The sequence below is a fragment of the Carcharhinus amblyrhynchos genome, chromosome 2 (assembly GCF_965287045.1).
Source record: "Carcharhinus amblyrhynchos chromosome 2, sCarAmb.v2.hapA, whole genome shotgun sequence".
Taxonomy (NCBI): domain Eukaryota; kingdom Metazoa; phylum Chordata; class Chondrichthyes; order Carcharhiniformes; family Carcharhinidae; genus Carcharhinus; species Carcharhinus amblyrhynchos.
Genome location: NC_137325.1, coordinates 6,791,522 through 6,815,872, shown reverse-complemented (window position 1 = coordinate 6,815,872; position 24,351 = coordinate 6,791,522). Strand labels below are relative to the sequence as shown.

General features: G+C 44.3%; 1 long non-coding RNA gene across 2 annotated transcripts in view; it reads left to right on the top strand.

Moving 5' to 3' along the window:
- The window catches only part of LOC145351925 (uncharacterized), a 55,006-nt gene that overhangs the window by 11,130 nt on the left and 19,525 nt on the right, over nt 1–24,351 (top strand). The window contains exons 2-3 of one of the 2 annotated variants that reach the window (XR_013888474.1): nt 7,642–7,800; nt 11,878–12,392. This is a non-coding gene — a long non-coding RNA (uncharacterized LOC145351925). Of the gene's footprint in view, nt 1–7,641; nt 7,801–11,877; nt 12,393–24,351 lie in introns of those variants that run through there. The other variant, XR_013888475.1, reaches the window with a different exon arrangement.

The following is a 24,351-nucleotide window of genomic DNA, read 5'->3' as shown; positions in this document are numbered from 1 at the left end:
CCTCAAAACCAAAAAAAGTCTATAAACACTGCTCATCTATTGCTAACATATGGTGTGTTGCAAATGCAATGAGCGCAGCGTGGTTGTTAGCACCGCTGCCTCTACAGCGCCAGGGACCCAGGTTCAATTCTGGCCTCAGATCACTGTCTGTGTGGAGTTTGCACATTTCCCCCATAATCTGGTGTGGGTTTCCTCTGGGTGCTCCAGTTTCCTCACAGTGCGGGTTAGGTGTATTGGCCATGCTAAATTAACCTTAGTATCAAGGGATTAGCAGAGTAAATGTGTAGGTTACAGGAATAGGGCCTGGGTGAGTTTGTGGTTAGTGCAGACTCAATGGGCCAAATGATGACCTCCTGCACTGTACGGTTTCTACAATGAAATCTGAATACATAGCTTCCTATAGGTAGATATATCACTGGACATCCCAAAGCATTTACAGTCACATAAATACTTTGAAATGTAGTGACAGTTATAATGTAAGAAATGGTACAGAGAATTTTCACACGGCAAAATCCCACAAACAGCAATGTGATTGTAGTAGGGCAACACAGGGACCATGGCCTGCAGTAGGAGAGAAAAGAATGGAAGGGGTTAAATAGTCAATCTAACTATAGTATCCACACTCATTGCAGGCAGATACACAACAAATTATAAATAGCTGCAACCCAGACGGCATTAAACACTCACACCCCAGTGAGATCTTTCCAAGGTTACAGCAATAATAAGAGAATCAATACCACCTTTTGAGCTGCCACAATGTCTAGAAGAGCAATTGTGCCTCTGGAAGACTAATCAAGTATTAGGGAAATGGGGCCAATTAACACACCATTGAAATCAGTTTGATAACTACAGTGCTTTGATATTGCAAACAAGTAGACAAGATAGGTTCAGAAAATAATTAAAGATAAAGCACACAGAACAATGGATCAGCATAATGTGATCAAAACAGAACTTTAACAAATTTAAAGTAACAATATTATTTAATCAAAATGTAGTGCTTTGTAATGCAAAAAAGTATAAGAATAAATATAAGACCAAGATAGCGCAGGAGGGTGGTGACTTCTTACAAGCTGTGCCCTCCATACCTTCTAATTTTATGTTTTACTCTTGTTCTATGCATCAAAAAATTCATTCCAACTCTTTTAAACTCTCTAAGTGATCCTTCAGCACTTGGAGACCAGGGGACTAGAGCTGGACAATAAATTCTCGCCTTGATTGTGACACCCACATCTCAGAATGAATTACCACTGAAAGATCACTGACTTGGAGAATGGAATTGAAATTTGTAGATGATTTGATTTATTATTGTCACATTTATTAACATACAGTGGAAAGTATTGTTTCTTGCACGTTATACAGACAAAACATACCGATCATAGAGAAGGAAACGAAAGAGTGCAGAATGTGGTGTTCCAGTCATAGCTAGGGTGTAGAGAAAGATCAATTGGATATGAGGTAGGTCCATTCAAAAATCTGATGGCAGCAGGGAAGAAGCTGTTCTTGAGTTGATTGATATGTGACTTCAGACTTTTGTATCTTTTTCCCGACGGAAGAAGTTGGAAGAGAGAATGTCCGGGGTGCGTGGGGTCCTTAATTATGCTGGCTGCTTTGCCGAGGCAACAGGAAGTATAGACAGAGTCATGGATGGGAAGCCAGTTTGCGTGATGGACTGGGTTACATTCACAACCTTTTGTAGTTTCTTGTGGTCTTGGGCAGAGCAGGAGCCATACCATTCTTGCGCGCTATATAAAGCATACCATACATAAGGAAGGAAATGGGAGAGCATAGAATGTAGTGTTACATACCAAGCCAGATGGCCACAGCCAGGGAACATGCAAAACAGCGTCAGACGGAATTCAATTTGAGGAAACACATGCAAGACAAATATAAGGCATCACAACCGAGAAAGGGAAATCCAAATGTTTTCTTAATGCTAATAAACTAGGAGCTGTGGTTTTCCATATACACTTATCATTTAAACAAAAAGCTTGGCACTAGCACAAGTAATAATGAAAAAAGCTAATAAAATAAAAGCAAAATATTGTGGAATCTGAAACGAACAGAAAATGCTGGAACATCTCAGCAGGTCTGACAGCTTCTGTTGAGAGAGAATAGAGCAAACATTTGGATAACTCTGCTGTTGTTCAGGCTAATGGAATATTGGTTTTCAGTTTCAGGAAGTGAGAATACAAAGGGGAGGAAATTTCTCATGGTGCAAGACTCTTGATCGCAACCCGTCTGGAGTGTTGCGTTTGGACACTGCACTTCAGGAAGGAAACATTGACTTCAAAAGGCTTACAATACAGATTTGGCAATTAAAAAAAAGTGGTTCTGCTGCATCACATGGTAAAATATATTTAATTAGTTGACCATTTTCCTGAGTCGTATCACATCTGTTTTGAATGCAAGGATCATAACGTGCCCAAGGGATCCAAAATAAAGTGTTCAGATCCACTCAGGTGGTGAACAACTGCATTGTTCCATTTCTGCTTCTGATTTTTGACTTACCAAAGCATATACAATTCTCGAGTGACAGTAAGTGAGCTACCATAGTAACGTGTTACAACGCAGAGGTGATTTTTTTTTCCCTCTGCGCAATTGTGGAACCACCCAAAGGGATACCTCGCCTCGTAATTTTGTATAATTGTGTGTGAGATAGTAGAATGCTACTGATTTTGGTAAATTAAAACAGGATCTGACACTCGTGAACAATTAGCAGGTCTCTATTTTTACACTGGTGACAACCTTATTCAAACAATTAACAAACTCAATAAACTCCCTATTAGAATGCCGTTTGAATATTACTCATTCAGGAATAATGAAATCGATCCTTGTAGAATATAGTCTCTGTCAGATAATATAATACAAGGTGCCTGTTGGAAGTGTGAACTTTCTTCTGATGCTTCCATCTGCAACACTTTCTGAGTTGCTATCTCTCTCTCTTTAGATGATGATTTTCTGTAGATATACACACACTAAACTGCAGGATTCTATATGAGAGCCTTGCCTCTCCCTCCTTTTTGATTAAAGAGGTGGCAAGTTTACTCTGACAATTATTTCCCCTTGTCCAGGTTTAAATACCTGGAATTACCTCACAGTATTTCTCCTAACTGAGTGGCTTGAGGCTGTTAACAAACCTCACATCTGAATTCCATTGGCCCTGTGTCTCTGTGGGCTTGGTTTAAACTCATTGGTTCAATTCAAAAGCCTGTTTTGCTATGTTGGAACCCAAATTGCTGCTTTGGATACAAATGTTGAAAACCTGCTGCCGTTTCAAATCCACAAAAAACTCACATGCTTTTTAAAGAGATAATGCTATAGGATTTCTTCTTTTGGTTTCAGCATTTCTTTTCAATATTTACATTTGTCAAATCTTATATATGCAGCTTCATAGAACACATAGGTTGAAGTCTATTACATGTTTAGGTTCAGAGATTGGAAACTACAAGAGAACAAGAGTAGACCATTTAGCCCTTGAGCCTGTACTATCATTCATTGAGATCATAGCTGATCTACAATCTAATTCTAAATACCCACCTTTGCATCTTTGCTTCAATACATATGGTCAACAAAAATCTCAGATATAAAATTAACAATTGATAGTTGCTGTTTGGCAGGAAAGAGTTTCAACTCGTATCACACTTATTTTGCAGAAATATTTCCCAGTTTCACTTTGAAAAGTCTGGTTCTAAACTTTTAGATTACATCCCTCCCAGCTGTTCCCCTTTCCCCCTCACCCCAGTCCTAGTTTCCCCAACTAGCAGAAATAGTTTCTCTACCCAATCAATAATTCTTCGTTAAGACTTGAAAACTTTGATGAAATCACCCTCAATATTTTTAATTCCTGGGAATGCAGGTATAGTTTGTGTAATCTCTCCTTGTAATTTAACTCCTGTAATTTAGGAGACTAAGTATTAGCCTGGTAAATTTATACTGTAATCCCTCCAAGGCCACAATATCCTTCCTTATGATACACAGCAGGTCTAACCTTCCAAAAAATTACCAAAATCCAGAGATTTTAGGACAGATTTTCCTTTTCATTAACACAAGACACTTGTGTGCCATTGTGCTGGGGGGGAGTTCTGCTTGGCCACCATAGCTGGCCACTGCACAAGTATTTTTGTGCATACACATGTCACTTCCCACCATACATATATCTGGATCTACTGACCCTCCTCTCAGAGCTCCAATTCCCAATACCTCATCCAAATCTCGCCAAAACTAAGTATCAGCGTGTATAACACGTTTATGGCAACCATAATTGTACTTATAGTCCATGATATGTGAATATGCCATTTCTTGCACGATACTTCATCTTTATGCCAATATGTAATCAATAAACTCTTAAAATATAACCTGGTTTCTCCACCAGAAATGATATGAGTGGTTGGAGTACATGAGTGGCTAACAATAATGAGTGTCTTGCATCTGAGTTGGCCCACCTCTCATGACAGCTAACCCAGAACAGGCCAGTTCCAATCTGGAACGGGACACGGTAGATCCTAAGACACTGAATCCCCTGGCTGGAGGAGGCAGAGTCTCAAGTTAAGGGGTCAACCATTTATCGTCGACTTCTTCACTCAGAGTGTGGTGAAACTTTAGAATTCTCCAGCCAGGAGGACTGTGATCACTTGGCTATTGAGCTTTTCAAGCCTGAGATCAGTAGATTTTAGGACATTAAGGAAATTAGGGTTTGGACAGGAAACTGGAGTTGAGGTAGAAGATGGGCATGTTCTGATTTAATGACAGAGCAGACTTGATAGGCCAAATGGCCTAATTCTGCTCCTGTATCTTACAGTCTTAAAGGCAGAGCAGGATTTGTCTCATTCGTTCATGGGATGTAGGCGTCGCTGGCTGGACCAGCATTTATTCCTCATCCCTAGTTGCCCTTGGAGAGCAGTTGAGAGTCAACCACATTGCTGTGGCTCTGGAGATACATGTAGGCCAGACCAGGTAAGGACGACAGATTTCCTTCCCTAAAGGACATTAATGAAACAGATGGGTTTTTCTGACAATTGACAATGGTTTAATGGTCATCATTAGATTCTTAATTCCAGATTTTTAAAAATTGAATTCAAATTCCACCATCTGCTGTGGCGGGATTCGAACTCCAGTCCCCAAAATAATAGCTGAGTTTCTGGATTATTAGTCTAGGGATAATGCCACTAGGCCATTGCATCCCCCAATAGCCCACTTCTTTTTCTTATGTTTTTGCATGGTCAAGGTGGGCTTCCTGCTTCCTGCCTTGCATATAGGCATCTAAAGTAGCTGCTATTCTGGAAGACTGCATTCTAGCCATGCCACTGGAATGGCGCAACCTCTGGCAGGTCCACTGGTTGACGTGAAGCACACTTGATGGCGTCACCATGATGAAACCCTGAGAACTTTTCTCATTTCTAATTATGCCTCAAACAGCATCACAACATTATAGATTATCTCGTCAAGCTGTTTGTGAGAACTTGCAGCCCTCAGTGATCACCGCTTGCTCCAAGTTCTACATCCTCTTCTACATCTCCAATTGTAATTGTTCCATTATTAGCAACTATGCCTTTAGCTGCCTAAGCCATAATGTTTGGAATTCTCTCCCTGAACCTCACCATCTCTTTCCTGCTTTAATATGCTCCTAAAAACTCATCTCTTTGACCAGGTCTTTGGGTCACCTAAAATCATAGAATTATAGAATCCCTACAGTGCAGAAGGATGCCATTTGGCCCATTGAATCTTTGCCCACCTAGGACCTATTCCCATAATGCTATACAATTACCCTAATTAGTCCCCCTGACACTACGGGACAATTTAGCATGGCCAATCCATCTAAAATCTTAGGACTGTGGAAGGAAATCAGAGCACCCAGAGGAAGCCCATGCCGACACGGGAAGAATATGCAAACTCCACATTGATAGTGGCCCAAGCCAGGAATCGAACCCTCGCGCTGTAAGGCAGCAGCGCTGACCTGTCCTAATATTTCCTGATGAGGCTCAAGTGAATTGCCTTGAGATATTTTATTGTGTTAAAGATGCTATATAATTGCAAGTTGTTTGCACCAAGCATTTAAATCCCTAAATACTGAGAAGTAAACATTTGCTGTGATTTCATTCCCATTGGTCGCAGAGCTTCAGTAATGGAGAACAGGGCCAGGATTCTCCCAAAAAAACTCAAAGTCCCCAATTTGTGTGAAAATGGGAGTAACTCCACTGATTTTCGTCGTGAGATTTTCAGATTGAATCTCCTGTGCGTCACAGAGTGCCCTCGTGGGATTCCCTCTGAAAATAAGGGGGCAGGGCGTATTCCCACTGGGAGGTGGGCAGCATAGTGTTGAGTGAGCCACTGCGCATGCGCCGACTTGTCAGCACAGAATTCGGCAAACAGTAGCCCTACATTGCCAGCCTCCGGATCGCTGGCCAGCCTCACGATCCCACATCACTGCCCCCCCCCGCACCCCACCCAATCCCCCAATTGCTGACCTCCTGGACCTCCAATGTCCCCATTCCTTGGCCAGCCCCGATTTTCCCCCCCTCCCTGCCCCCATCCCCACCACCTGGATGGCCAGCCCCACTTGCCGTCCTCTCTCCCTCTGCCACCGATTCCAATGCAGAGTGGCAGCGAGACCCTCTCACCCCCATGATTGTCCCCCAGTTGGCCCCCCAATAGTCCGGGCCTCCTTGGTACAACCCAATGCCTGATGGGCAGTGCCACAGTGTCCCTTGGGCATTTCCAAGGGCATCAGGCTGGCACTGTGAGGTTGGCACTGTCCGGGGGCACCCACCCCTTATTCTTGACCTCCTGGAGAAGTCTCAATGGCTTCTCTTCATTATAGTGGGGTCAGGCCACCTGTTTCCCCTGGGGAGCAGTAGTAAACCTTCTCAGAGTGAACCACTCCCTGCGATGCGGGGGAAGGAGGGGGTGTGATGCTAGTGGACCCCAGAGACCTCAATCCCGGGCCTGCTAATTAATGACCTTCAAATCGTGATTATAATTTTGAAATTCGCTCTGTGCTGATTTCCAGTGCAGTGCTGATGACATTGAAAAACGTTGCCATGGAGACACGCAGAGGCCATGGTGCCAACAGGAAGCTAGGTAAGGGGTGGGAGATTCAGAAGGGATTTAAGAAAAAGAAAATTCACTCAGAGGGCGGTGGGAATCTGGAATGCACCGCCTGGGAAGACAATGGAGGCTGGAAACCTCAGCCTTGAAAAAATATTTGGATGGAGAGCTTGAAAGGATATGGGACAAGTGCAAGAAAATGGGATTAGTGCAAATTTAATGGTAGTTATTGTTGGTGCAGACTCAATGGGCCAAAGGGCCTTTTCTGCATTGTATGACTCTATGACTAGGTACTTGATTTCTCCAGGTTTCTGTCAGTCACCTGCTAGAGGCACAGGAGACCTTTCAGTGTCTCCCCTGTTTTTAATCAACCTTACCATCACCAGAGCTCTGACCTCCAGCCAGATCCACAGCAAATTAACCTTCGAATCACTCTGAACAACAGTTTGATACACTGAGCCTAAAAAAAAACAGCATTTTAAACGTGGTTTAACATTCATGTTGTGAGGAATGTAACTGTAATTCACAATAAATCTTACTAAAAGTAGCCCTGTTTTTAGTGAGTAACTCCAGCCACCATTTTCTGTTTTATTTCAGATTTCCTGTACCAATAAGTGCTTTGCTCTCATTCCAGAGGAGATCCATTTGTTACATGCAGCAACAACACTTCAATAGCACTTCAATGGCTGTAAGCTGCTTGAGGATTTCCTGAGATTGTGAAAGGAAATAAACCGCACATCTTTCTTTCTTTACAATGTAAGTGCATTTGGCAGATTTCAATGCATTAGCCTTTGGCCTTTATTTCCAAAGACTGTAAGAAGAGAGTTAGCTTTTGTAATTTTCCCACAAAACTTCAATTTTAATTATCTGGAAAGATTCTCATTACTTGTGCATGATTAGATAGGTGCACAACTCCAGATGGAGCTGAACCAATGCCTTATGCAGGATCAATACAACCAGTTTTGGATTTATGTCTTCATAGTTAATGAACTATATTTATGCAGAATTCAGTGCTATGATTAATGTAAGAGCTTCACTTTGCATTACTGTGCATCTAAATGGGAGGCAAAAATGTGTAAATTGCAGTGTGAAAAACATTGAATGGAAGTGATAATTTCTGTGGGACAGAATCAGAAGTTACCTGAAAATTTCATTTCAATTATTCCTCATCTTTTGTAAGCCATTCTGAGATCGTTGAAACTTTGATTGTTAATGTTCCGTTGAATGAACAAACTATACAGTTGGTCGGGTGTAGATTTCAGCATCTCCATTAGCTTGGCAAAGTCAAAATAATAAAAAGCAGAATTTAGCAATTTACCTGCTCCATGCGAGTCACAAATTTGACATTCTTTTAAAATGGCACCATGATGGTTCATGTGGTATGGGTCAGCCTTGACAGTTTGTCTGGGAGATTGACACTCGAATTGGAGGTGGAGTAGGGGTGGGAAGAGGTGAACATAAACGTTTCTGGACATGCCTTTAATTACCTGCAAAGTAATTATTAATCACAATGTGGTTTGATCCCTGAAAAGATAGGGTGGATTTTTAGGCAATGGATATGAAAATTTATATTTTTTCTTTAAGGTCAAAAGTCATGGAGTTGGCTTTTACACAAAAATATACAGTACATAGGGCTTTGGTGAGACTACGCAGAGGATTCTGTGCACAGGTCTTATCCAAGAAAAGATTTAATTGCCTTTTAATGTAACAGATTTTCACTAAATTGTTTCATGTGATTGTGTGACTGCTCTCTGTGAAGCGATTGAGTGAAATGAGCCTATATTCTCAGGAATTAAGAAGAATGAGAGGTGATTTCATTAAAACATATTAAGTTTATTAACATATTAAGGTCTGACAAGAGAGTTGCAGAGAAGTTATTTTCGCCTGGCTGAGGATTTTACAAATAGCATCACCATAAAGGGGTCCATTATTTATGACCAAGATTTCTTCACTCAGAAGGTTGTGAATCTTTAGAATTCTCTGTCCCAGAGGGTTAAAGAATCATAAAACATTTTACGGTACAGAAGAAGGCCATTCAGCCCATCATGTCTGTGCTGGCCAGGAAAAAAAATGAGCCACCCAACCTTATTTCACTTTCCAGCATTTGATCCATTTGCCTGCAGGTTATGGCATTTTGGATGCAGATCCAAACACTGTTTGAATGAGATGAAGTTTTCTGCTTCGACCCTCTATTCTGGCAGTGAGTTCCAGATCTCCACCACCACCGTCTGGGTGAAAAGATTTTTCTCATCTTCCCTCCAGCAATCACATTAAATCTACTTCCCCTCAGTCATTGACCTCTGTTAGAGTAAATAGATTCTTCCCATCCACTCTATCCAGGCCACTCATAATTTTATACATCTCAATCAAATCTCCCCTCAGCTTCCTCTATCCCAAGGAGAATAATCTCAGCCTCTCCAATCTTTCCTCAGAGTTGCGTTTTAAGTTTATTTATTACTGTCACAAGTAGGCTTTCTGCATTACTGTGAAAATCTCTTAGTCGCCACACTCCAGTGCCTGTTCGGGTACACTGAGGGAGAATTTACATGGCCAATGCACCTAACTAGCATGTCTTTCAGACTGTTGGAGGAAACCGGAGCACCCAGAAGAAACCCACGCAGACACGGGGAGAAGGTGCAAATGCCACACAGACAGTGACCCAAGCCGGGAATTGAACTCGGGTTCCTGGCACTGTGAGGCAGCAGTGCTAACCACTCTGCCATCATGTTGCCCTGTGTCACCGTGTCACCCCTTGATTTTCTGGTCTTGGTAACATCCTTGTAAATCTCATCTGTCCCAAGGAGAATAATCCTAGCCTATCCAATCTTTCTGCAGATCTGCAATTTTCCAGTCCTGACAATATCCTTGTAAATCTCCTCTGTCCTCCCACCACTGCCACTCCATCAGTGTCCTTGCTATCGCTGGTCAGTCGGACAGCCCAGACTGCCACTGTCCATGCTGAGATGATGGAGGCTGAAGCTGGGCCTTCCAGACCTCAGCTGTTCAAGGCCATCTGCCCTTCCCCTCCACCAAAGGTCAACCTTCCACCAGCCATGCTGCATCCATTGGAATAGCATAGTACAGGAGAGCTAGGGTAGACAAAGGTACACAGAGACAGGTAGGCATTGCAGGATTGCACCTGGTGATATGTTGGTATGCAGCATCATGATTTAATTCACATACTTGGATTGGATTGTTTATTTTATTCTTGCACCGTGTCAAGTGCTGCAAAGAGAACACCTGCTTGACATTGGATCAGACTTAGTATTATTACTCCCCATAATCCATTAGGTTGTCATTACAGGCATAGGGTAGATTCACACAAGGTGTGGCCAGTTGAGAGAGCCAGTGAGCTGCCATCACCTGTTCAGCTGCAGTTCAGTGACGTCCGAGGGGAGGATGTGGCTTCAGTGTCTGATCACTTTGATAGAAATGCTAGACAAGCTGGAAAGTGAACTCCATTCTGAGTTGTGCAGTGTCTTCTATTAAAAGAAGCACTGTATTGAATTTTGTATTGCGTGAATGAATGATTACAAGATAACAGAAATGTGTGGGTTAGGTTGATTGGCCATGTTCAATGGCCCTTTAGTATCAGGTGGACTAGCAGGGTTAATACATGAGGTTACAGTGTTAGGGCCTGATTGGGATTGTTGTTAGTGCAAGTTTGATGGGCTGAATGGCCTCTTTCTGCACTGTAGGGATTCTATGATTCTAACAGTTTATTTATCTGAAACTCTATTCCATCTCTTTGTTGAGTTTGATGTCATGTTTTATGATCCATTTTTCTCTCTGGTTCTCCACCCTGAATAGCCCCATTCTGAAAGGCCTAATGATAGGTGACCGATGCCATCACTTGGGTGGCATAGTAGTACAGTTGTTAGCACTGCTGCCTTGCAGCGCCAGGGACCCGTGTTCAATTCCCAGCTTTGATCACCATCTGTGTCTACACATTCTCCTGTGTCTACTTGGGTTTCTTCCGGGTGCTCCGGTTTCTTCCCACAGTCCAAAGATGTGCGTGTTAGGTGCATTGACCAAGCTAAATTGCCCCCTTAGTGTCACAAGATGTGTCGGTTAGGGGGATTAACCACGGGAACATGTTTGGAGTTACAGAGATATAGAAGATAGGAGCCGAAGGGGGCCATTTGGCCCTTCGAGCCTGCTCCCCCTTTCATCATGATCATGGTTGATCATCCAACTCAATAGCCTAATTCTGCTTTTTCCCTATAACCCTTGATCCCATTCACTCCAAGTGTTTATTCCAGCTACTTCTTGAAAACATTCAGTGCTTTGGCAGGGGAGAAGGGCCTGGGTAAGTTACTCTGTCAGAAAGTCGTTGCAGACTCAATGGGCTGAATGGTCTCTTCTGCACTGTAGGGACTCTATGATTCTGAATAATAATGAAGATGTCAATATTCACCATTAGAATAAATTAGATAGCAAACTACTGGCATCCACACATTCACAGTTAGACTCAGAAGTTTGGAAGTTGATGTTGAGTTTTCTCTGCTCTTTCACAAGTTTTGCTACACTGATATCTTGCTGAGAGACAATTATTAAACCAGATGAAGGGTTATTTACTCATTAGATAACCCATTAAAAATGTCTGGGAGAGTTAGGACTAGTACATTCAGATGTGGGTTAATGACATGATAAATCTCAAAGGCTACCAAATCTGGCCCTGAAAACAAAACGTTTACAAATGTGGAGTCTCATTCCTTCAGATATTAATTATTGCTTGGATTTCTTTTTAATTAAGTTAATTTAGATCTACACCTTTTGTCTCTGTTATTCCTCTATCGTGATCTCATCTTTCTCTCCCCCTCTTTATTTCAGTTTCTCTAGATAATTTTAGATCACAAGAAAATATTCAATGTATACTTGCTGATTGACTGAAGAACCACGTTGTCACTCACTCTGCTTATACACTTGGTGAATTCCCTGTAGAATGCACCATGCTGATATAGATCTGTAGTAACTGTACACTGCTACTCAGAAGCTGACAAAATGTCTCTGGGTAAGTATAACAAACTTCATCACTGACTGCAAGATCTGGACTCAGGTAAACCTGAGCCTTTCTTTAAACCTGTTGTTATATTCTGTTGGAATTTAGTGATATCCATCCCCATTACAAGAGACTGTTAAATTCCTCCAGATATTTCTCTACACAATACAGAATAAAATAAATCTGGTCTAGACGATGGGCACGATTCTCCCAAAAAAAAATTCTAAGTGCTGAATTCATGGGAAAATTGGTGTACTTCATGATTGTTTTTTCAGTGGAGGCTCAGACTGGAATCTCCCACGTTCTGTGCAATGCAGAGGTCACAATCGTGAATATCATTAAAAGCTTGGGGAGGCTGGGCCTATTTATGCCTGAGTCTGACAGATCTGGAACTCTGCACATGCCAGTCCAGGACTCCCCGCAGTGCTGCCTCTCCTGACACCCCCACGGCCGATCGTGGTCCCGACAACCATTCCCGGGCCAGCCCTGAACCACCTCCCATACCAGAGCACCCCAACCTTCAGCCCTTCCCCCAGCAGTGATGATCCCCTCTGCAGGCAGACATCCCCGCCCCAGCAGACTCGCCCCCTCACCTCGGGAGGCAGAGAACCCCCCTCACCCCGGAAGCCGGAAGGCAGACCCCCTCCCTCTACAGCCATCCCAGCTGACGCACCCCCCGCCACCCCCCTAACCCAGCCAGCAGAATCCCCCCACCCTGGCAGAACATTTAATAAAAATAAACTTTGCACTTATATTACACTTTCACGAGGATATCCTACAGCACACTGCAGCCAATGAAACCCTTTTGAAACATAGTAAGTGTTATAAGATAGGGGAAGGCAGCAGTCAATTTTTCTCATGCCAATCTCCCACAAACTCACGCTGAAATAAGTGACCAGATAAACTTTTGTGTTTGTTGAGGAATAGTCCCCTGCTCTGCTTCTAAAAACTGTCATGGGAACTTGAACAAAAAAACCAATGGGACCTCAGTTTAATATTTCATCTGAAAAACGGGCTTCTCTGATAGTGCAGCACTCCCTCAGCATACCTTACAGAAGTTTCAGCCTAGATTTTGTGCTCCAAATTTCTGGTATGGGACTTAAGCCCAGGACCTTGTGAATTAGAGATGAAAATGCCATTGGACAGTCTTGTAGAAACAGAGGAAATCTACATGGATATGGGAAGAGAGAGGGGGAGGAGGAGGGAGAGAGAGAGGAAGAGAGGGAGAGGGAAGAGAGAGAGAGGATAGTGTTTTAAAAGTTTTAATTAAAGTTTAAAGGTTATTTATTAGTGTCGCAAGTAGGCTTACATTAACACAGCAATGAAGTTACTGTAAAAATTCCCTAGTCGCCACACTCCGGCACCGGTTTGGGTACACTGGAGGGAGAATTTGGCATGGTTAATGCATCTAACCAGCACACCTTTCAGACAGTGGGAGGAAATTGGAGCACCTGGAGGAAACTGACACAGACACGGGGAGAATGTGCAAACTCCACACAGACTGTGACCCAAGCCGGGAATTGAACCTGGGTCCCTGGCGCTGTTAATTTAGATCTACACCTAGCAGTGTTAAGCATTGTGGCACCATGCCGCCCCCTAGTGGAATTAATTTTAGATTTCTCAACAAGATGCAGTGAGTCAAATATCATTGTTCTGCCCTGTGAACTTCTACAGTTGTGAATTTATAAACAGATGTTTGAGTAATATTGAGAATTTGAATTTGGACATTAAGAGACACACTAAGATTTTCAACCTCTCATTTTATAATGTGGTGCAAAGCTTCCTGGCAAGTACTGATACCTGTGTCCAAGTTTCCAAGATGGGCTTACTGTTGATCTTCAAGTCAATAAACATCATGCAAAATCGTTCCCTGTAGCTATCAAGAGGATCTTTCATTCTAAGGTGCTAAAGAAGTTTAACACAGGATATTTTCTGTTCGTTGCTATCACCCAGCCCTCCTGTAAGTGGATCTCATGCCCTGAGATCCAGAGCAAACTCCCCTCCCCCAACCCACCCACGTCCCATATCTGAGCAAACGATGAGAGATTCAGAGAAGATACAGAGATAATTTTCCACTGAACAGCAGCTCTGGAATCGGTTTCTCCTTTCCATGCAAGATTTGATTTGATTTGATTTATTGTTGTCACGTGTATTAGCAAAGTGAAAAGCATTGTTTCTTGCATGCTATAGAAACAAAGCATACCGTACATAGAGAAGGAACCAAGAGAGTGCAGAATGTAGTGTTACAGTCATAGCTAGGGTGTGGAGAAAGATCAACTCAGTGCAAAGTAGGTCCATTCAAAAGTCTGATGGCAGCAGGGAAGAAGCTGTTCTTGAGTCGGTTGAACATGACCTCAGACTTTTGTATCTTTTTCCCAACGGAAGAAGGTGGAAGAGAGAATGTCCAGGGCGCATTAATTATGCTGGCTGCTTTTCCAAGGCAGTGGGAAGTATAGACAGAGTCAATGGATGGGAGACTGGTTTGCGTGATGGACTGGGCTTCGTTCACAACCCTTTGTAGTTTCAGGTGGATCTGAATCTTTGCTCAGTAGGAGACTCGGGTTCAAAACCAACAGATTGTTTTAGTAAAAATAAACTAACAGTTACAAAATGCTGAACCAGACATTTTACCCACTTCCTCACTGTGTGAAATTATAAATACGTCATCAATTTTTTCTCGATATAATACCACAGATATTCAAGAGAAGCTCACACCTTATGATCTGATATTTGTTATATTTTCCAAAGTAGCTTGCCTCCACAGCTGACCAGTATGACTTTAACTATATCCTTTATGCTACTGTAAATTGAAAACATGTCCTTGCTAAGAATAACAGGTTTCACACAGAAATGCAATCCAAACCTCAAAGTTATAAATGGAAAGGCATTCGTTTATGTAATTCTTTCCACAACCTCAAGACATTCCAAGGAGCCAATCTGGCTACACAGTGTAGTTACTGTCATAACGCAGGACAATGCAGCAGAGAATTTGCAGACAACAAACTCCCACAAATGACCAGACCGTCTGTTTTAGCTTTTGGTCGAGGAATATATGTATATGTATGTAAGTTAAACCCGAGGGAACTCCCACACACTTCTTTGGGATCTCTTGCACGTCCACTTGAAAGGACAACTAGCGCTCCAATGTTTAACATCTCATTCAGATGGATACTGAGGCACTAGGCTGCTTTTCACCCAGCCTCAGCTGGTTAGTGTGTTTGATTCTGGGCACCACACTTTACAAAGGATGTCCAAGCCTTGGAGAGGGTGCGGAGGAGATCTACTGGAATGATAACAAGAATGTGGGATTTTAGTGGCATAGAGACTGGAGAAAGTGGGGTCATTCTTCAAACAGAGAAGATTCAGAGGAGATGTGACAGAGGCATTCAAAATCACGAAGGGTTCTGATAAAATAAATAACGCAAAGTTTTTCCCATTCACGGAACATAACTGATTAAGGCAATTAAAGGAATCACAGACTAGACAGGGATAAAGTTACAAGACTTTGGGGAAAGAGCACAGAAATGGGACTAATTGGATAGCTCTTTAAAGAAACAGCACAAGTATGATGGGCTGAATGGCCTTTCTCTGCACTACAAGGTCCCTGGCAGTGCGGGGCAGCAGTGCTAACCATTGTGCTATCCTGCCATGATGCTCTGCTATCGTGTGTGTGGTGGAGGCATCTTCAGAGTTCTATTATGCAGGGAGTTGCAGAATTTTGCCCCAGGACAATAAAAGATATCTTCAAGCCAGGATGATGCGTGACATGAAAGGGAACTGGGAACAGATGGTGCTGCCACTGCCTTTTTTCATTCATTCGTGGGACATGGGCATTGTTGGCTGGGCCACTATTTATTGCCTATCCCTAGTTGCTCTTGAGAAAGTGGTGGTGAGCTGCCTTCTTGAATCACTACAAACCATGTGCTGTGGGTTGATCCACAATGCTGTTAGGAAGGGAATTCCAGGATTTTGACCCAATGACTGAGAAGGAACAATGATATATTTCCAAGTCAGGATGCTGAGTGGCTTGGAGGGGAACTTGCAGGTAGTGGTGTTCCCATTTATCTGCAACCTAGTCCTTCTAGTTGGAAGTGGTTATGAGATTGGAAGGTGCTGTCGAAGAATCTTTGGTGAATTGCTGCCGTGCATCTTGTAGATAGTACACACTGCTGCTACTGAGCATCAGTGGTGGAGAAATTGAACGTTTGTAGATGTGGTGGTGCCAAACAAGCGGGCTGCTCCGTTCAGGCAAGTTGGGATATTCCATCACACTCCTGACTTGTGCCTGCTGCCCTTGTCCTTCTAGATAATGCATTACAAGGCAGAAAATTTGAACTAAGGCAGACGTTTGTCTGTTTCCTTAGCTAGTAATTCTCGGAACAGGTCACTAGCGTCGCCAGAGGCTTTATAGCCTGAGGGACACCACTCCACATCAAGCACGGCTGACCAGGAGACTCTTCTGCTCGTACCAACAGTCTTTGGCGTGTTTGGAAGGATTTGCAGTTTGATATAGCACAACCTGTTTGGCTGTTCTTTGGCCATCAAATCCGGGAATTTGAACCTAAAACTCCTGCCTCCGAGAGGCAGGAAAGCTACCCACAAAAACATCCTCTTCTAGATAGTAGGGTCACCTAAATCCTGTCACAATGCTCCAACAGTGACCTAAATATTGGTGAAGGAACTAAAGATGCAAAAAAATTGTCAATATTGAGTCTGATGGACTCTTTGTGAGACCTATTCAACTCAAAACGTTAACTCTACTTCTCTCTCCACAGAGGTTGCCAGAGGTGCTGAGTTTATCCAACATTTTGTTTTACTTCCGATCTTCACAATATTTAGCTTTTATTTCACTAACAAATTGTGTTTGTCTGCATAGAGATTTATTTTTATGCTAGTTATGTGCAACAGCACTCACATTTTCTGTGCAAACCACCACTTTATGAAACACATTCCAAAGTATGATTTATAACATACTGTGGTTACACAGAGTTTAGGTTAAATGATTCATTCAATCCCTGTTGTGAGTTTAAATAGCTTCTCCTCACTGGAAAAGTTGTACATTTGTAGATCAGCATTGAAATTCTACCATTTTTAATGAATATTGTCAAATCTGAGATTTTCCTTTATTTTTATTTCTGATACTTTTCACAATTGTTACAAGAATTGCCTCCGCTAAATCACAATTTAATTTACTGTCTAATGTATTTTATAACCTAATAGCTAATTCTGTGACTTTTCTATCTCATTATTTTAATTTTGCAAGGGATTGAGTTACTGTTCTTAATTAACCTAAAAATCGATTTGCCTCTAAAAAGTACTCACTTGTGTCAAGCTGCCTCCTGTTTTCTGTTTAAAATTGTTCAGCGTTGTGCCCAGCTCTGCCCACTGGGTGGCAGCAGATTCCACAAGTTAGCAACTGTCCCTGTGAATTTTCCAGATCCTGCGCAGCAAACCCATAGAAGTATTGCATTTCAAGGCACAAATCGGCTACTAATAATTGTGGACCTTAATGTCAAGGAAATAACTCTAAAACCTCTGGATATGCTGTCTAAGTGTAAAGTGGGATGGCACAGTGGTTAGCACTGTTGCCTCACAACCCCAGGGACCCAGGTTCCATTCCCAGTTTGGGTCACTGTCTTTGTTGAATCTAGTAAGAAGTCTCAACACCAGGTTAAAGACCAACAAGTTTATTTGATATCACGAGCTTTCTGACGAATTTACTGGAGTCTGACGAATTTGCTGGAGTTACTGGAGTTCTATGAGGATGTGTCTAGGGCAGTGGATAGAGGAGAGCCGGTAGATGTGGTCTTTCTTGATTTTCAGAAGGCGTTTGACAAGGTACCTCACAAGAGGTTATTGCAGAAGGTCAGGGGACATGGAGTTGGGGGTAGGGTGTTAGCGTGGATGGAGGACTGGTTGTCAAATAGGAGGCAGAGAGTGGGGGTCAATGGGTGCTATTCGGATTGGCGGTTGGTGACTAGTGGAGTGCCTCAGGGGTCGGTGCTGGGGCCTCAGCTATTTACCATTTATATAGATGATCTGGAGGAGGGAACCGAGTGTATGGTGTTGAAATTTGCTGATGACACAAAGATTGGTGGAAAGGCAAATTGTGCGGAGGGTGTGGAGAGTCTGCAGAAGGATCTAGATAGGCTGGGCGAATGGGCCAGGAACTGGCAAATGGAATTTAATGTTGGCAAGTGCGAGGTGGTCCACTTTGGTAGGAATAATGGTAGGAAGGATTATTACTTACGTGGAGAAAAACTGCAGCAGGCGACGGTGCAGACGGACCTCGGGGTCCTTGTGCGTGAGTCGCAAAAACCCAGCTTGCAGGTGCAGCAGGTGGTCAGGAAGGCGAATGGGATGCTGGCCTTCATCACGAGGGGGATTGAATATAAAAGTAGGGAGGTCTTGCTGCGGCTGTATAGGGCATTGGTGAGGCTGCAGCTGGAGTACTGTGTGCAGTTTTGGGCGCCGTACTTACGCAAGGATATTTTGGCCCTGGAGGGAGTGCAGAGGAGGTTTACTAGGCTGATGCCGGAGTTGAGGGGGTTGAGCTATGAGGAGAGGCTGAATAAACTAGGCTTGTACTCGTTAGAGTTTAGAAGAATGAGGGGAGATCTCATTGAGACGTATAAGATGATGAATGGGATGGATAGGATAGAGGTGGAGAGACTCTTCCCGCTCAGAAAGGACAGTAGGACTAGGGGGCACAGCCTCAAGATAAAGGGGGGGTGGTTTAGAACGGAGTTGAGGAAGAACTTCTTCACTCAAAGGGTGGTAAATCTCTGGAATTCTCTGCCTGTTGAAGTGGTGGAGGCTACCTCGCTAAATATTTTTAAGAAGCGGGTTGATGGGTTTTTGATAGGCAAGGGGATTAAGGGTTATGGGGAGAGGGTGGGAATGTGGAACTGAGCCACGACAGATCAGCCATGATCTTATTGAATGGCGGGGCAGGCTCGAGGGGCCAGATGGCCTACTCCTGCTCCTATTTCTTATGTTCTTTCTGAGCACTGCTCCTTCATCATTTGTGATCCACATCAGCTGTGGAGTTTGCACATTCTGCCCATGGTTGCGTGGGTTTCCTCCCACAGTCCAAAGATGTGTAGGTTAGATGGATGGGCCGTGCTAAAATGCTGCTTAGTGTCCCAAGGTGTATAGGTTAGAAGGATTAACCGTGGTAAATGTGTGGGGTTGCGGGGATGGGGTAGGGAAAGAGGGCTTGAGTGAGACACTCTGTCAGGGGCGGGGGGGGGTACAATTCGATGCAGAGTTGATAAACCGGGTGGCCTCCTTTTGCGCTATAGGGATCCTGTGAAAGGCAGCTTGGATGTGCTGAATGGGAAATACCAAATGGGATTCATCATCAGATGGAGGTACAATTACACCATCCACTAACTGAACAAATACACATTATCCATTCAGTCTGAAGATTTAGTAATGAGCTGTTCTAATTAATTTCATAATTACTATCTTAATTTTCTCAATTTGACAATGATTCAATCCTGCATTTAACAATCTGAACACATTTAATAATGAGGAAAATGTTTAGTGGTTAGCCCTATTAAACAGCAAGAATGAATTAGCTGTAGAAACACAAACATTTGAGCATTATTATATGTAGAATTTTTAGATACGTTGGAGGCCTTTTTGCCCGGTTACCTTTATTTCACCTCAATATTCACACCCAGGAACTGACCCAATTTATAATCTTGATGCAGCTCTGCCAAAGATCAAATCTCACTGATAAACATTCAATTTTCTTTTCATCCAATAGCGTAGCTAAAGTCAGTGGGAAGCTTGACATCAATCATAAACAGCCCACATTAGAGGTTACGGTGAGGTCAGTAGGAAAGCACCCTGCTGCCCACCCCCCTCCCCCCCCCCCCAAATTTCAAATAATGAATATTATTTAACATTTAAAAATAACAGAAGTTCATCGGGAAGGTACGAGGGAGGATAAAATTGGATTTCTTGTGGAGCAACCGTGAAAACAGATCACTGATACCTTAGGATTGATTCATCCAGCAGTTAGCACTGCTGTGAGGGAGCAGTGCTAACCGCCATGCCTCCCCACTTTAAAACCTCTGGAATATGCTACCCAAGTGTAGAGGTTATTTCCTTGACATTAGGGTCCTCAATTATTAGCAGCTGATTCGTGCCTTGAAATACAATGCTTTTATGTTGTTTTCTGCACAGGATGAATGTCTATCCATCTGGAAAATTCACAGCTAATTCACAAAGACAGATTAGTTTAGATTGCTGGACAATGGTGTCAATGAGCCACTCTCTTGTGCTAACACTACCAGATATATCTCCATTATCCTATTATCAACTGCCTACACAGAACCCAGCATTATTATCGAGGTAAGCTCCAATACCTCCAATCTGTTATCAGTTTGCAAAGTGCTGTTGGCCAGACAATGCACAGTTCATCAGTTGCAATACAATCATTAAGTAAGTTTATTTATTTATTATTGTCAAAAGTAGGCTTACATTTAACACTGTAATGAAGTTAGTGAGACTATCCTAGTCAATCATCTTGTTTGTGGATAGGAAATTACAAAAAAACAGAAAAGCTGGAGCTTAAGTGAAGATGAACATTTCAATATAAAATTGAAGGATTTACTTTTATCTTCATCTTTTTATGGGTAGTGGGCATTGCTGGCAAGGACAACTTGTTGTCCATCCCTAAGCGTCCTTTGAACTGAATGGCTGGCTGGGCCATTTCAGAGGGCAGAAAGAGTCAACTATTTTTGCTGTGGGTCTGGAGTCACATGTAGGACAGACCAGGCAAGGATAGCAGATTTCCTTCCTTAATGGACATGAGTGAACCAGATGGATTTTTACAGTAATCAGTGATAGCTTTCATGATCTCCATTACCAAGACTAGCTTTAAATTCTAGATTTATTAATTAAATTTAAATTCTACCAGTGGGCACGTCGGATTTCGATCAGTGTCTCCAGAGCATTTCCCTGGGCCTTTGAGTTACTGGTCAGTGAAAAATACCACTGTGCCACAATCTCCCACTGCTTTGTGAAGATGATTGGTTGTCAAATAGGAGGCAGAGAGTGGGGGTCAATGGGTGCTATTCGGATTGGCGGATGGTGACTAGCGGAGTGCCCCAGGGGTCGGTGCTGGGGCCTCAGCTATTTACCATTTATATAGATGATCTGGAGGAGGGAACCGAGTGTAGGGTGTCGAAATTTGCTGATGACACCAAAATTGGTGGAAAGGCAAATTGTGCGGAGGGTGGGGAGAGTCTACAGAAGGATCTAGATAGGCTGGGCGAATGGGCCAGGAAATGGCAAATGGAATTTAATGTTGGCAAGTGCGAGGTGGTCCACTTTGGTAGGAATAATGGTAGAAAGGATTATTACTTACGGGGCGAAAAACTGCAGCAGGCGACGGTGCAGACGGACCTCGGGGTCCTTGCGCTTGAGTCGCAAAAACCCAGCCTGCAGGTGCAGCAGGTGGTCAGGAAGGCGAATGGGATGCTGGCCTTCATAGCCAGGGGGATTGAATATAAAAGTAGGGAGGTCTTGCTGCGGCTGTATAGGGCATTGGTGAGGCTGCAGCTGGAGTACTGTGTGCAGTTTTGGGCGCCGTACTTACGCAAGGATATTTTAGCCTTGGAGGGAGTGCAGAGGAGGTTTACTAGGCTGATACTGGAGTTGAGGGGGTTGAGCTATGAGAAGAGGCTGAATAGATTAGGCTTGTACTCGTTAGAGCTTAGAAGAATGAGGGGAGATCTCATTGAACATAAGAAATAGGAGCAGGAGTAGGCCATCTAGCCCTTCGAGCCTGCCCCGCCATTCAATAAGATCATGGCTGATCTGTCGTGGCTCAGTTCCACTTTCCCGCCCTCTCCCCATAACCCTTAATCCCCTCTCTTATCAAGAACCCATCAACCCGCTTCTTAAAAATATTTAGCGAGGCAGCCTCCACCACTTCAACGGGCAGAGAATTCCAGAGATTCACCACCCTTTGAGTGAAGAAGTTCCTCCTCAACTCCGTTCTAAACCGCCTCCCCTTTATCTTGAGGCTGTGCCCCCTAGTCCTACTGTCTTTTTTGAGCGGGAAGAGTCTCTCCACCTCTATCCTATCCATCCCATTCATCATCTTATACGTCTCAATGAGATCTCCCCTCATTCTTCTAAACTCTAACGAGTACAAGCCTAGTTTATTCAGCCTCTCCTCATAGCTCAATCCCCTCAACTCCGGTATCAGCCTAGTAAACCTCCTCTGCACTCCCTCCAGGGCCAAAATATCCTTGCGCAGGTGCGGCGCCCAAAACTGCACACAGTACTCCAGCTGAGTACTCCATTGAGACGTATAAGATGATGAATGGGATGGATAGGATAGAGGTGGAGAGACTCTTCCCGCTCAGAAAGGATAGTAGGACTAGGGGGCATAGCCTCAAGATAAAGGGGGGGGCAGTTTAGAACGGAGTTGAGGAGGAACACTTCTTCACTCAAAGGGTGGTGAATCTCTGGAATTCTCTGCCCGTTGAAGTGGTGGAGGCTGCCTCGCTAAATATTTTTAAGATGCGGGTTGATGGGTTTTTGATGAGAGAGGGGATTAAGGGTTATGGGCAGAGGGCGGGAATGTGGAACTGAGCCACGACAGATCAGCCGTGATCTTATTGAATGGCGGGGCAGGCTCGAAGGGCTAGTTGGCCTACTCCTGCTCCTATTTCTTATGTTCTTAAAAACAGGGAGTAATTTCATATCTGATATAAAGATTACAGAAACGTATAATTCTACAGTGCAGGAAGAGATTGGCAATCCTTTGTGTTTATGCTGGTTCTTAGGTAGAAATACCCAATTAACCCCATAGTAAGAAGTCTGACAACACTAGGTTTAAGTCCAACCGATTTATTTGATAGTAAACTCGCAAGCTTTCGGGGTTTGCCCCTTCGTCAGGCGAATGGAGAGTTCTGGCCTCAGACAGAGCATATAACAGCATATGAAGCTCATTTGATCATCATTCAATAGAGGGGGAGGAGAGGGGAGTAGTGGGGGAGGAGAGGGGAGTAGTGGGGGAGGAGAGGGGAGTAGTGGGGGAGGAGAGGGGAGTAGTGGGGGAGGAGAGGGGAGTAGTGGGGGAGGAGAGGGGAGTAGTGGGGGAGGAGAGGGGAGTAGTGGGGGAGGAGAGGGGAGTAGTGGGGGAGGAGAGGGGAGTAGAGGGGAGTAGTGGGGGAGGAGAGGGGAGTAGAGGGGAGTAGTGGGGGAGGAGAGGGGAGTAGAGGGGGAGGAGAGGGGAGTAGAGGGGAGGAGAGGGGAGTAGAGGGGGAGGAGAGGGGGAGTAGAGTAGAGGGGGAGGAGAGGGGAGTAGAGTAGAGGGGGAGGAGAGGGGAGTAGAGGGGGAGGAGAAGGAGAGGGGAGGAGAGGGGGAGTAGAGGGGGAGGAGAGGGGAGTAGAGGGGGAGGGGGAGGAGGGGGGGAGTAGAGGGGGAGGAGAGGGGAGTAGAGGGGGAGGAGAGGGGAGTGGAGGGGGAGGAGAGGGGGGGGAGGAGAGGGGAGTAGAGGGGGAGGAGAGGGGAGTAGAGGGGGAGGGAGAGGGGAGGGGGAGGGGGAGGGGGAGAGGGGAGGGGGAGGGGGAGGGGGAGGGGGAGAGGGGAGGGGGAGGGGGAGAGGGGAGGGGGAGGGGGAGAGGGGAGGGGGAGGGGGAGAGGGGAGGGGGAGAGGGAGGGGGAGAGGGAGGGGGAGAGGGAGGGGGAGGGGAGGGGGAGAGGGAGGGAGGGAGGAGGGGGGGAGGGAGAGGGGGGGGGAAGGGAGAGGGGGGGAGGGAGAGGGGGGGTGGGGGAGAGGGAGAGGTGGGGAGGGGGAGAGGAGGGGAGGGGAGGAAGGAGAGAGACGGAGGGATGAGGGGGGGGGGGGGGGGGATGGGGGTGGAACTGGTCATGTTCGGCTCATTGGGCCGAAGGGCCTGTTTCCCAGACTGATTTTGTTCTTTGTTGTTTCCACTGGCGGGTTAAACCAGAACTAGGGGGCATAGCCTCAAAATGAGGAGGAGTACATTTAAAACTGAGTTGAGGAAGAACTTATTCACCCAAAGAGTTGTAAATCTGCAGACTTTCCTGCCCAGTGAAGCAGTTGAGGCTCCCTCATTGTAAATTTTTCAACAGTAAAGGAATTAAGGGTTATGGTGAGCAGGCAGGAAAGTAGGGCTGAGCCCACAAAAAGATCAACCATGATCTTACTGAATGGTGGAGCAACCTTGAGGGTTCAAATGGCCTACTCCTGCTTCTAGTTCTTACGTTTTTATTACAAGCAACTTTGAACTGTGTACTTTTACCTGCTTGT